The 14343-nt window shown below is 39.9% G+C and overlaps 1 protein-coding gene across 47 annotated transcripts in view; it reads left to right on the top strand.

The window, feature by feature from the left end:
• The window catches only part of PTPRD (protein tyrosine phosphatase receptor type D), a 1533354-nt gene that overhangs the window by 1464528 nt on the left and 54483 nt on the right, over positions 1-14343 (top strand). The gene's annotated exons all lie outside the window — the stretch shown is intronic.

Here is a 14343-nt window from a genome sequence, read left to right as displayed (position 1 = left end):
TTTTGTACTATTATAAAAAGTTTCTTTTTAAAACCCCAATTACTATATTATTAATACACAATTCTGTTGTTCCCATCTCCTACTTAGGAAGACCCTTAGAATAATTTTAAAATATTTGTACCTGTATTCTGTCCTATATGATACAATATTAAATACAAGTTATTTTGATTATAATGGATCGCTGTTATTTTACTGTGTGAATTGTGAATTAGCTATGTTGATAGTCTTCTGGAAACAAATTAATTGTATTACAAAAAGACATGGAATCTTTGATTCCAGCTCTTTTCTACTTATCTACATCTTTGATGTCATGACCAGGCTGAGTAGTAATAGTTGCATTGATCTTGAACTACATGCTGACCCCATTGGTTTTGCTTTAGAATCCTAAGGCTAATTAATAGAACCTGCCTCTATGACAGGATTTCCCAGTTTTCCTAATGATAAACTACAAGGATAACTAGGCTACTTATTTAACAGTGTTATTGTGTTTCAGCCAGTGGTTATTGTTGACCTAGATTTCAGTAAGGCTTTTGACAAAGTTCCCCAAGATGTTCTGATAGGTAAACTGAAGGACTTTAGACTGGATTTTTGGATGGTTAGCTGGATAGGGAACTGGCTCGAAAGCTGCATACAAAGAGTGGTTGTCAATGGTATTTCATTAGAGTGGAGGAAGGTGAGCAGCAGAGTGGCACAGGGCTCAGTACTGGGTCCGGCACTGAGAAAATAGGGATCTCCTCATTAAATTTGCAGATGACACCCCAGAAGATAGAAATAGAGTTCAACGAGATTTGAACATGCTGGAAAAGTGGGCAAATGAGAACAAGATGCAATTCAGTGAGGAGAAGTATTGAGTTCTACATCTGGGTCACAAAAATAAGAAGCATGCATACTAGATGTGAGATACACATCCGGGTAGCAGTGTGTGTGAAAGTTATCTTCAGGTACTTGTGGACTAAACTAAATATGCAGTCTTGGCATCCCATCCTAGAGGCATCCCATCAAAAGCACAAGATGTCATAGTTCCACTGGTTAGACCCTACCACATTGGTTAGACCCTACCTGAAGTACTGTCTGCAGTTCTGGAGGCTCCACTTCAAAAAGGATGTGGACAAAATTGAGAGGGTTCAGAGGAGACCAATGAGAATGATCCAGGGCCTGGGAACTAAGCCCTTTGAGGAAAGGCTGAAGGACTTTTTAGCCTGGAGAAGGTTGAGAAGAGACATTATTGCTGTCTTTAAACATTTGAAAGGTTGTCACTTAGAGGAAGGCAGAGAAAGCTTCCTGTTTGCAGCAGAGGATAGAACCTGCAGTAATGGGTTTAACCTATGTGGAGAACGATATTGGCTAGATATCAAGAAAACCTTTTTACAGTCAGAGTAGTTCAGCAGTGGAATCAACTGCCTAAGGAGGTGATGAGCACCCCCCTCTTCAAGCAGCAGCTGGACAGGTACTTATCCTGGATGCTTCAGGCTGATCCTGCGTTAAACAGGGGGTTGGACTAGATGGCCTGTATGGCCCCTTACAACTCTATAATTCTATGATTCTACATTTGTCTTTCTTATGCTGTTGGCTTATTGGTTAACAAGGGGAGGAAGGCTGAGATGTGATGTGAAAAGATAATCTGTGATAATGGATCGGGGATGATGGTTTAACACGATCACTTGTTATTTCTCAATGAAAAACAACCAAATGCTGGTATCAAAACCAGTTGCACTGAGTTAACTCGTTCTGAAATATTGCAGTATTCCAGCTTCTGATGCATTTAGGAGATGTATTTTGTAACTGATTGGATGTCTTTTTGCTTGCATGCATATTCACACTGTATTATTATTTCTTCTTTCAAATATCTATTGGTAATGATCACTGTAGAATTAATTTCCATCAGTATATTCTACTTTATCTTGGTAGAACAGACTTTGGTAGGGTCCAATGTGAAATGTTTTTTGAGTTAAGTAAATGAAACTCTGCCTCTTTCTCATTATCTGCTTTAATAATAAAGGTAACTTCGAAATGATATCATTACTGTTGCTCAGTGTGATGGGAACAAACACTCCTTTGCTGAAGGCTTTGTTACTAAATGTTCACAGTTTATCATAACACTGCAGTCTGCAGCTAGACCATTCACAGAAGTTTTGAAATATTCAAATGACTTTTTGCTCATTCAACTTATTAATTGCTTTTTCCAGGTTCCAGTTAACTTTAGGTCTGCTTGCTCTGTAAATGTGCTGGTCAGAACCACAATGCTTTTAGTGTATGATTTTGTTCAATGATAGCACGTGCTCTAAGTTCAGTTGCTTTGTATATTTTATGTACTGGAGTCTAATACAACAATCCTAAAAATGCTTTCCTGGGAGTAAGCCCCAGTGAATAAAATAGGACTTCCTTGCAAGTAGACTTATTCAAGATTGCTCTCTATATATCAATTAAAATGAGGTTTTAGGAAATAGGTCATTGTTATAATTAGGACCTGTTTCTTGTGATGAAAACAAATGTTATACCTATTAGCTTATTTCCCTTTCAGGCTGTACAGCCTAATCAATTTATGAGCATCTAAGCTGAATGCAACTCACTAGGGGGTATTATGCATGGCAGGAAACACTGCAAAAATGTTTTTAAGACCTTTTTTATTCTGCATATGGTGCTGTTTTCACCATGGAAAATCCACTGTAGTATTTTTGATTTCACATTGTCCTCCCCCCTTATAGAGGTAAATGAGTCATTTCCACTGGTTTCTGCGCAGTATTTGAAACCAGCTTTACTACAACTTATATTTTACAATGGTGCCAAAGATGCCTATTTTTGCATGCATAAATGCTAGCATGTTTTTGGTCTTCTCTCCCGTGCCATCAGTGAGTGAACAGATGGCCCCTAGTTCCTCATCCATCAATGGAAGCTTGAGACATTCCTTGTTCGGCGTAGACCCTCCCACCTCTGCTATTACCTTACACCATCAGAAATTCATTCATTCCGTCACAGGCATTTTAATCCACTCTTTACGAGGAATAGAATACCTCTGAGGGTAAAACATTGTAGTATTTGCATTCAAAAAGCAGTGTGTCCCCACAGAAATTTCTTGTTGACATCTCCATGTCCATTAAGTATAATTTCCATGAGGCTCTGTCAGCAATATGTGCCATAGTGATGGTCATGTGACATTATAGCTGACCATGGCCTGCCAATAAGCATCTAGCACAAGGGAGGAAGGCCCTCCACTTAAGGATTCACCAACACATGTTTTTCAAATGCATAATTGTATGCAGAAAAACAACAACGCAGCATCAGAGCGCAGGAATAAAGGTGACCATTTTTTTAAATGATGATTTAAAAGGGTCAGCGTGCTGACTGCAATGAAAACCTGTATGTGCACAATGGCCCCAAGTATAAATGGCAACCAGTGGGTACTGAATAAAACTGATTTTTATTGAGCAACTGGGCCTAATCTATCTAGTTTTCTTCTCTGACATGACACTGGTTTTCCAAAGTCTCAGGCAGCGAAAGGTCTGTCAGCATCTGTTATCTAAGATTCTTAACTGGAGATGCCAGGAATTAACCTTGGTCCCTTCTGCCAGAAAAAGCAGGTGTGTGTTGAAATTACTAAGTCATGGTCCTTCCCCTCATACAGGCAGAATTAGAAGTTTGTCCTTAATCAAAAAGTAGAGAAATCATAGATTCTCCTACTAGTGGTATGTGAATATTTTTTTCTAGAATAAGTGCTTATTTAGTTTAGTCAGTTTCCAAAATAAGCTAGCAGATTCTAAGGCAAAAGGGGAGTAGTAAGCCTCAGATCCCCCTGGGATTTTCCAGCAGGGCCAGTGACCTTCCTGGGCTGCCAAGTAACATCATGAAGCTACTCATTCTGTCAGGTTCAGTCAGTCCTGTTTGTCTATTGCACAACTTAACAAGTTCCTAGGGGGCATTGGGCTGGTTTTCTACATTTGTTGTTGTTTTTAAAAGAAGAGAGGGAGGGGACCATCAGTGGATAATACTATTGTGCTTTCATCTGGCAGACGACCAGAGCAGAACAAAATGTATATAACAAAGTGAGATAAAATGGGGATTTTTCTTTCCTATGGAGGAGGGGGGAAAGAAATAGGTGCTTTAAGGTGCTGTTTGAAGAGGAATTGAGGATGAACTGAGTATTGAAGTAAATTAAGTGAACTGGAATAAATGTAAATAATTGGAAAATGTATTAATTAAATTAACTATTGTGCATTTTGCATGCCCCTTGTCCTGTGAGCTGCAAAGCTTTCATCTAGCACATGAAACGTAGCCCTGATCCTTCGCCATGGGATGATTGACTATCTAACTAGCGTTGACATTGGTGTTAAATCCCATTCTATTTGAGAACCAGAAACTATAAATTTCTTGCATCTTTTCTCTCTGCTGTCCTTCCTCCCTCTAATTTGCCATCTTATGGCAACTGGCTTTCATAAGGTACTGTATAGATTTTTTATTGTCAAAAATTTGTTAATTCCATTGGAACTGTGTTTTTACTCTTTCACTTCATTTCTGATTCTATCCTCTCTGGGTCTTAGAATTCCTTCCAAATTTATAGTGACTCTTTCCCACTTGCTCATAGATCCCCCATTATTGATGTATGAATCATTTTGCTAGAACTGATGTTCATCTGCTTTAGCCAGGGTTGAACTTAAACCAACAAAATGAGGAGGGTGAAAGGCAGGTAGCTATCAACGCTGTTTACCCTGTAATGTCTGACAGGGTTCCCCATGATGTTCTGATAAGTAAACTGGAGGGTTGTGGACTGAACTCTAGGATAGTTAGGTGAGTAGGAAACCAGTTGGAAAACCATACCCAAAGAGTAGTTTTTAGTGGTATTTCATATGACTGGAATGAAGTGTCCAGTGTGGTGCCACAGAGCTAGTTTCTTGGACCAGTACATTTCAATATTTTTATAAATTATCTGGATTAGGAGGTGAGGTGGAGGATCTACTCATTAAAATTGTGGATGACACCAAATTGGGAAGAGTAATGAACACACTGGAAGATAGAGATAAAATTCAATGAGTTCTGAATATACTAGACAAGTGGACAGTTGTGAACAAGATACAATTCAACAAGGGTAACTGCAAAGCCCTACATCTGAACAACAAAAGTGAGTACACATACTGAATGGGGGATACACTTCTCGGGAGCAATATGTGTGAACAAGATCTTGAAGTATGGGTGGACTGTAAGCTAAATATGAGCAGTCAGTGTGATGCAACTGCAAAAAGGGCTAATGTGGTCTTGGGGTATATCAGAGGCATAATATCCAGACTGCAAGATTTCCTAGTCCTGCTTTCTACCACAGAAAGGATGTGGAAAGAATAGAGTGGGTGCAGAAGAGAGGGACACGGAGAATTACGGGACTGAAAACCAAGTCCATATGAGGAAAGCTAGAGAGACTTCGTTATGTTCAATCTGGAGAAGAGAAGTTTGAGGGGACACATTGCTTTCTTCAAGTATTTGAAAGACTAGAGGAAGGCAGGAAGCTATTCTGGTTTCTCAGTGGAACAGGTTTCCTCAGGAGGTGGTGGGTTCTCCATCTTGGTAAATTTTTAAACAGAGGCTAGATGGCCATCTGATGGAGAGGCTGATTATGTGAAGGCTCAAGGGGGTGGCAGGTTACAGTAGATGAGCAATTGGGATGTGAGTGTCCTGCATAGTGCAGGGGGTTGGACTAGATGACCCATGAGGTCCCTTCCAACTCTATTATTCTATGATTCTATGACTCACAACAATGGGTTTAATGGGTTTAAATTATGGGTAGAAAGGTATTGGCTGGATATTAGGGAAAACAGTAGTTCAGCAGTGGAATCGGCTGCCTCTAGAGCTGGTAAGCTCCCCCTTTCTACCAGACTTTAAGCCGGACAAACATTTCTAAAAGATTACTTTGGCTGATCTTGCATTGTGCAGTGTGTTGGTCTGTATGGCCCTGTCCAACTCTGTGATTTTATTCTTCTAAAGTCCTCTAAGGTAAGCCAGCATCTTAAACTGCTGCTGAAAGCAAAAGTGCAATTAGTGGAGATGTTTCAGAGGTGTTATGTGTTCAAAGCTGCTGACCCTAGATCAATAAGAGATTGCTGCATTTTGCACTAATTAAACTTCCATGTCATTTTAAAGGCAGTTGCACAACAGCACATTAGAGTGTTACCGAAGCATGATCAGTATATCTAAGTCAGATAACTCAAGCTAGGGAGGTGTAGTTCAAAGAGGGTACTCTGAACAACACAACCAACCTACTTTTCTATTAGCAACGTTGGGTGCAAAAGAGCCCTCTTTATACAGCCTGTCAAAGATAAACTCACCCTATCCAGAGTTGGAGGGTCAGTCCCTACCAGGACATCATCTTTCCCCACAGCATCATCTCTGTCTTACTTGAATTTAGATTCAAATGGGTAGCCGTGTTGGTCTGAAGTAGCACAATAAGATCAGAGTCCATTAGCACCTTTATTCAAGGCGTGAGCTTTCGAGTGCAAGCACTCTTCCTCAGGACCATGGTACGAGTAATATTTATTTACATTGCATGACAACAATATATGGCTTGTGAGACAGCTTCACATTGCTGGATTACAGTTTGTGCAAGCTTCAAAACAGAAAGATGTCCTAATTTGCCTGCTTTTTACACTTTTCTGATTTTGACTATATTTTTTGTTTTCTAAAAAAGGAATAATAGTAATAGAGAAGGAATACAGAAAGGAGAATTATACAACATAATAATGCATATTAAAAACAATCATATTCTCTCCAACATCCCTTTCATTATAATTATTAAGTAACATACAATAGTTCTTACTTCTGTTGGGGTATATTTATATTCAACGTATTAAATTTCAGACTTCATATTATGTCTATTTTGCAACTACGTCATTGATTCCTTCATTAATACAATGAATTACATACTTGCTGTTCATTTTTGTAGATTATCTTTACTTTTTTATATATCATGAACAAATAAAAATAGCCCAAATGAGATCAGCAAGCTCTAAACAACTATTAAAATGCAACTGCTATTCTAGCAATGTTGTTATTCTTTTGGTTTTGTATTCTATCCTGCTTGGGGGACAGCGAGGAAGGGAGAAGAGAGTTTTTCTTTATACTGGCAGCCTTAATAATTATTTTATCTTGAAGGCAAGAGCATTCTGCTGTGGGACTTCATCTCCTTTCTATCTTCCATCACATTTTTGTTTACTTGCCTTCCTGTTGCTCAGTCCTGCAGCTTTGCTTCAGCGTTTCTAACCTGTGTTGCATAGATAAAGGGATTTTTTTTTTTAGGGGGAAGAGCATCAGCAGAAACAAACTTAGTTGGCTCATTAGCATGTGTTAGATGTATGACTAACCCCAGCCTTGAGAACTTACATATTCAACAGCCGACTACATTGAATGAAGATGTTACAGTGAATTAGTTATTCATTTGTTTGCCTGTTGGGAAGCTACAGGGTAAGGGGAGCTTTTTCATTTATCACCCTTCACACTTTATTGTATTCACTTTAAATGCCATCTCCTAAATCTCACCTGACCTAACCAACCCTCTGAGAAATTCAGCCCCATTACTGTGCTATCGCACACATATTATATATCAAAAAAGGATTATACACATCATGGTGTGTGGAAGAATGCTGATAACATGTTTATTACATGCATGAGTCTTAGTTGTATGAAAGGAAAACAAAATATTAAAGGGTGGAAACTACAGATAATTTAAAGGCAGCTGAGAGTTACAAGGCAGAAATGTATAAATCAATTTAAAGTGTTAGTTTTTGTTACTTGTGCAGGATTATTACTAAGGATTGTTACTAAGCAGGAGGGCAGGTACCAGCACGCCAAGAACCCAGACAGACACAGAATGTTATTTTTAGCATAAAGATAGCTTTATTTGATAAATCAAATGAGCGCGGGCACACCAAAGGTGAAGGGGGATGGATCCAAACCACACTCTCCATGCTGCGGCCAGCAAACCGCAGCTCCCATGGGGAGGGAAAACCATCAGCAGGCTCGCCCGCCCACAGGGATCGAACGGCCCCCAATCAAGCTCCCCCTCTCCATCATGCCTGCTGTATTCTGGGAAGGAAAGCATGATAAGGTCCACAGGTGGCCCCCTCTCTTGGAGCTCTCCAGCCACCTCACCATGTGTGACAGCCAACTCCCCAGCCAGAAAGTCGGCCACCATGCACAGGTGCAGCCCCTTAAGGAGGCTCCCTAAATGGGCAAAGGAACCTCAGTCAGAGGGCACGGTCTCTGTCCAAAGAATCTGCCCCCATCCAAAACCACCAGCTGTGACAGAAACAGACATAACACATACAACATATAACAAAACAGGGAGGAAGGAGGAGAGGAAAGCAGCGAGCAGCAGGGGCAGCGGGCAGCAGGAAGAGATGGCCATCTGCCTCCCCTTTTTATGCAGGTCCAGCGCTGCACTCAACACACACTGCACGTGCAATGGCACGTGCAATGGTACATGAAGAACACCATGCCTGGCTTCCTGACTTGCTAGCTCTCCTCCGCCCAGGGCAATGGCTGCCCCTTGCTTAAGGATAACGGCAGCATTTTCCTGCAGTATTTCATAATTTTGGGCTTGTTTCTTTCTTCTAGCATACCCACTGTGGTCTCAAGTACTTTCTGTACTGCATTGCTATACCAATCAGAAATGTAAATTACTGTGGGAAAACAACTGAAGGCAGAGGGAGTTTGGAACAAAACTAAATTATCATTCTATAGAAATAACATTTTATGATATACTTCATATCCACCAAAAGACACTGCTGGGGGGGAAATGCTATGATCTTATCAGTATCAAAGTAATCACTACAATGTGTTTCAACAGTGCTAGTAGGGTATTTCACAGTTTAAACAGAGGATTGATTGATATTCCGTATCATAGTCATTAACAGTTTTTTCCTTACCTTAGAATTACTGTGCTTAAAGCCAGACACTCCAGTCTAACTATACACTGTACACACATGGGAGTAAGCTTCCATGCTCATATGCCCAGCGGGATGGGATAGCATGAACATAATTCCCTAGGCCCTTGCAGAAGCCAAAAATAGATTCCCAGTGATAACTCTTAAGGAGAAGAAGCAGAAGACTGAATTCAGTCATCACCTCACTAGCTGATGGAATCCTAGTTTGCTGGAGGGGTTGAATGGGTGGGTGTTTACTCACCTATGGAATTACAGCACTGGCTGGTAGACACGTACTTTGAGCCAGAATCTTTTAACACAAAAATATTTCTTATCGATATCGCAATACATGCTCAAGTTACTAGTTTTAAAGGCCCAACCCAATCTCTTAACTGCAGTTTATATGCCAATCATTGGAGGGCAGTATACAAATTAAATAAGTAGTAGTAATAATAAATTAGCAGCATGTTACAATAGGAAAGGAAAGACAGCAGCTTCTAAAATCCTACTTATAAGGTTGATTTGTCCAGTGATGGCTGGGGTCAGTCTTGGTGGCCACACCTGTCTCTTATTGAGGATCTTATTGTGATATGCATGGTTCTGCTTTGCTTCACTTTATCCTCACAAGAAGCCTGTGAGATATGTGAGAAACTATAAAATGTTAGGCTGGAAGAGAATGACTGGTCCAAGGTCAGCAGGTGTGTTCCCATGAACAAGCGTTTGAACCCAGGCATAGTCAAGTAAGGTCACCACAATACTACACTGGTTCACTGAAAAATCACTCTGGACAGTCCCTGATTTTCTAGAAACAGATTCCCCTTCCACATTAGGGTATATTTCAGTCCAAGCTACTGTAAGTAGTATTTTATTCTTTTCAGCTGGGATTAGCTTCTATATTGTGTGAATTAAGCTGACAGTTCTTTGTCATATAAGAGAGAATGTTTGAGTGATTAATGGGACAGTAGGCAAATAAGGGATATCAGTATTTCTTTACTCTTTAATGTTCTTGATACACTGAGTTACAACTAAGATAAAAATGACTGAGTGATGGAGCTGTCTCCAGAAAAATGCAATTCTGTCAACCTGATTGATATATTGTATGTTTAGATGGGAGGAGAGTTTTCCAAGTCAGTATTAGGACTAAGGCATAGCTGTTATACTATTATTGATATAGTGATTGTGGATTATTCGTATTATGTATCAGATCTTTGTAAAGTAGCATTTCATATACAAAGAACAAAAGACTATCTCCTTCCCAATGAAATGAGTTTGTTAATGCCAATCCCAAGCCTGGATAAATGGGGAGGGTTAAGGAAAGACCTGGCAACCTACCTTGTAAAAAAATGCAGAGAAAATCCTATGGTACAGCTCTCAAATGATTTTGTTCTGGTGGCCTCTGACCAGAAGGTACCAAAAAAGTGACTGGGGAGGAGCAAGGACCTGCACAAGTAGCCCTGGATTTTATGATGCACCTGGGGCAAATCCAGCAGGAACCCCAGATGCTGATGCTGCCAGTGGTGAAAGCAAGGGTCTGTGTTTTACGAAGAGGTAATAAATAGCAACTTGGCATGTTAGAGGACTGACTCAAGGAAAATTGGAAATTAGCAAAAGAGAAATTGTCAGGTTGAACATTGACCTCCTTGGCATCAGTGAATTACACTGGACAAATGATGGTTTCAGTTGGAGGATACAACTCAATAAGAAGGAACAGTGTGGCTTTCATTGCAAGCAAAAAAATGTTCTCAAGCAGTGGAAAGTTTTTTGATTATCAATGATCAAATCATGACAATTCAAATTTGTGCCAAGCCAATAACTATCACAGCTGCCCAAGTATATGCTGTGACAACTGATGCAATAGAGGCATAAATTGAAGACTTCTATACTGCCCTTCAAGACACTTTAAACCAAGCATTGTAGAAGGATGTCATTTACATAATAGATTACTAATGAAAAAGTTGGTACACAAGAAAATAGACACATTACTGGCAACTTTGGACATTGAGAGAAGAATGATCCAGGTGATCATCTGGCACAATTCTGTCATGAAAATTGATTGGTTCAAACAGCAAAAACATCACCTATACACTTGGATATAATCAAATTGACTGCACAGAAACCAAATCAACTATATCTTATGCAGCCAACAATGGTCCTCTTCAATCCTTGTTGTCAAAACACATACAGGTGCTTATTGTGGTTCAGATCATGAACTGTTACTGGTTCAAGAGAACATCAGGGTTAAGGAATTTCAATGTAAATAAAATTCCACTCATATATGCAGTGGAGGTGAAAAATCGATTTCAGCACAACAAAGAAGATGCCTGATTAGCTGTCGCAAGAAATTCAGTTAACTGTTGTGGAAACAGCAGTTAAACATATACCGCACCAGAAGCCAAAAAAAAGAGATCAAAATGGCTTTCAAATGAAACTATAAAAATAGCTGATTGTAGAAAAGCAGCAAAAGCTGTTGGCAAAACGGAGGAAGCAAGAAAATTAAATGTGAATTTTCAAATGGCAGCAATAATAGAGAGTGACACTGGAATCAGAAATGCAAGCAGTTAGAAGATTATAAAAAGGGACACAAGAGAAATGCATTCACACAAGTAAAGAGGTTCCGAATGCCATTTGCTGCTTGCAAAAGCATTATCAAAGATAAACAAGGGAAGGAACAGAACATCAAAAACTGCTGGCAGGAATACACAGAACTGTATGCATTCAGAACAGAAGTTCACTCTCTTCAAAAAGAAATAGAAATAGAATTTGACCAGACCATTTTTGAGGAAGAAGTTGAACAAGCCTTGAGTCAATTGCCAAACAACAAGGCCCCAGGCATTGACGCCAAACCTGTGAAACTGCTGAGATGTGTACCAATCAAAACCATTCCAGGTTTGTGCCAGAAAACCTGAGAAACTAATAACTGACCAGAGGAGTGGAAACAATCTGTGTTCATCCCAGTACCAAAAAAGGGTGACTCATTTCTCATGCTAGTAAGATCCTGCTCAAAATCATACAACAACATATAGCAATAATCATTACCTTATGTTAAAGCTGGCTTTTGATGGGGGCATGGCACTCATGATCACATAGCAAACCTGCACTGGATTTTGGAAAAGTCAGAAGGATGTCTACATCTACTCTATCGACTACAAGAAAGCTTTTGATTGTGTGGATCACAACAAATTGTGGAAAGCTCTGCAAACTGTGGGGGTTCCAGTGCATATGATCACACTTATACAATTGCTCTATGCAAACCAAGAAGCCATTATATGTACACCATTTGGTGACACCGACTGGTTCAAAATAGAGAAAGGAGTGCACCAAGGTTGTATTATTTCCCTTCCTGTAACTTGTATGCTGAGATCATTATGAGAGGAATTCAAAGAATCAAACACTGAAATTAAGATCAGAGGAAGGAATATAAATAATCTTTGATATGCTAATGACACTAACCTCCTGTCAGTAATTAATAAAGGTCTAGAACAACTGATTACCAAGGTCAATTAAGTAAATAAGAAATTTGGCCTTTTCATAAACACTCAAAATACAAAAATAATGACCACTGCAAAAAAAAAAAACAGACATGTCACAATAACAATTGAGGGTGAAGAGTTCAAATACGTTCAAGAATTCATTTTTATTGGACCACAAATTGATGTGAGTGGCAATTGCAGTATGGAAACAAAAAGTCAAATTGCCCAGGGTTGCTCAGCAATGATGAGCTTGAACCAGAGATGGAAAAGGAAGGACATAAGCCTGACTACAAAATGTAGATTAGTTAGATCTATCATGTTTCCAATAGCCACTTATGGCTGTGAAAGTTGGATGATGAAAAAATCAAACAAGAGAAGAATCGATTCATTTGAACTCTGGTATTGGAGAAGGCTTCTGTGGGTTTCATGGACAGCAAAAAACACAAACAAGGAAATATTACAGCAAATAAAGTCTGATATATCATTGTTAGCCAAAATCACGAAACTCTGGCTCACTTACTTTGGTCATATCATGCAATCCAACTCAATGGAGAAAGCGATTATGCTAGAATTGGTCAGTGGAAAAAGGGAAACAGGTCAACAAAGAACATAGTGGTTGGACGCAATCAAAATGGACACCAGCCAGAACACTGTAGGGCTGAGGGAGGTGGTATGGGATTGGGGATCATGGTGACGGATGTGCCATGGGATCACCAAGAAACAGACACAACTGAACGGCTGACAACAACAACAATGTAACATAGCCATATGTTATTAAAATGTACATACAGTTGTATCTCTTTAAAGGGGACCTACTATGCAATATATCTTCATATCATATAGTCTAATAGTCATGTGTGGGTTCATCTGCAGATATTTATTTCTGTTGACTGGGCCAGTATAGACAAAATAGATTTCTCTCCAAACTTGGGATACCCCCCCAACCAGGGTTGCAAAAAAGCCTTAACTTTAATAAAAAGGATAATGTGGAGGTAACCCCCCCCCCCCAAAAAAAATGCAGCACTGCTTCAGTGAAGGAGGGGAAACAGCAGTGCTGAAAACATGCAGGTACATGTGAAGAATTGCTCCAGCACTGTTTCTTCCCACAGTCTGGCTGGGTAGAAGCCAGGTGGAAAGTTTTAAAATGGGAACTGAGCCAACAGCTGCAGAGGAAGCAGTGAGAAGGAGCCTCCTCACCAACTTACTCCTCATCCACAGCTGCTGGCTCTGCTCCTTTTTAAAACTTTCCACCTGGCTTCTATCCAGACAGACTCCTATTCATCCATTTCCATCACTGTGTCAGAGACCAGGAGTTATCACTGGCTCTTTTGCAACCATTTGGTGGGGGGTAAGGGGAGCATAGTGACCTTGCAGCAGAGGTTGGGAGTTTCACTGGTCTCTATGCTTAATTATGTTGGGGTGGAGAGAATCAAAGTTAAAGGGAGAAGAGATCTCTATGAGCTTTCCCTTTGATTTTCATCAGGTTACTGAGTGGTAAAGATAATGCCATGGGTGGAAGGAGAAAAGGAGAGCAGCAGGGATGGGGAATGTAGGCAGAGCAGTAAGGTAGCAATGAGAGGAAAGGACATAGGAAGATGGCTGGGGTGTTAGAAGCCAGAGGACTAAGCAGTGATCAGTGGGTAATTTTCTTATGGGTCCCCATTTGTTATTCCTTTCTCGTGGGTCCCCATTTGTTATTCTTGTTATTATATATAATATAAATACCTTTTCCTAGTAAAATCCCAGAATTCAAAGAATCTCTGACCTTCACTTCTGTCCTTCTCTTCCCTTGCATACGTATCCTGCCCCCTGCCATCAGCAAAGATATATGCTTAAAGGGAATGTACAAAAAGTGTAAGAAAGCACGTAAGGTTTTAACTGTTCCCTGTGTGACTTTACTAGTAGATACAAGTGTGTGAGGCTAAAGAAAGCCTGCTTGTTACTTTGTCCACCCCTTGCTGGGTTCTTAGTGA

The sequence above is a fragment of the Paroedura picta genome, chromosome 7 (genome assembly GCF_049243985.1).
Source record: "Paroedura picta isolate Pp20150507F chromosome 7, Ppicta_v3.0, whole genome shotgun sequence".
Classification (NCBI taxonomy): domain Eukaryota; kingdom Metazoa; phylum Chordata; class Lepidosauria; order Squamata; family Gekkonidae; genus Paroedura; species Paroedura picta.
Note: the sequence above shows the minus strand (reverse complement) of the source record. Positions and strands in the feature narration are given on the sequence as shown.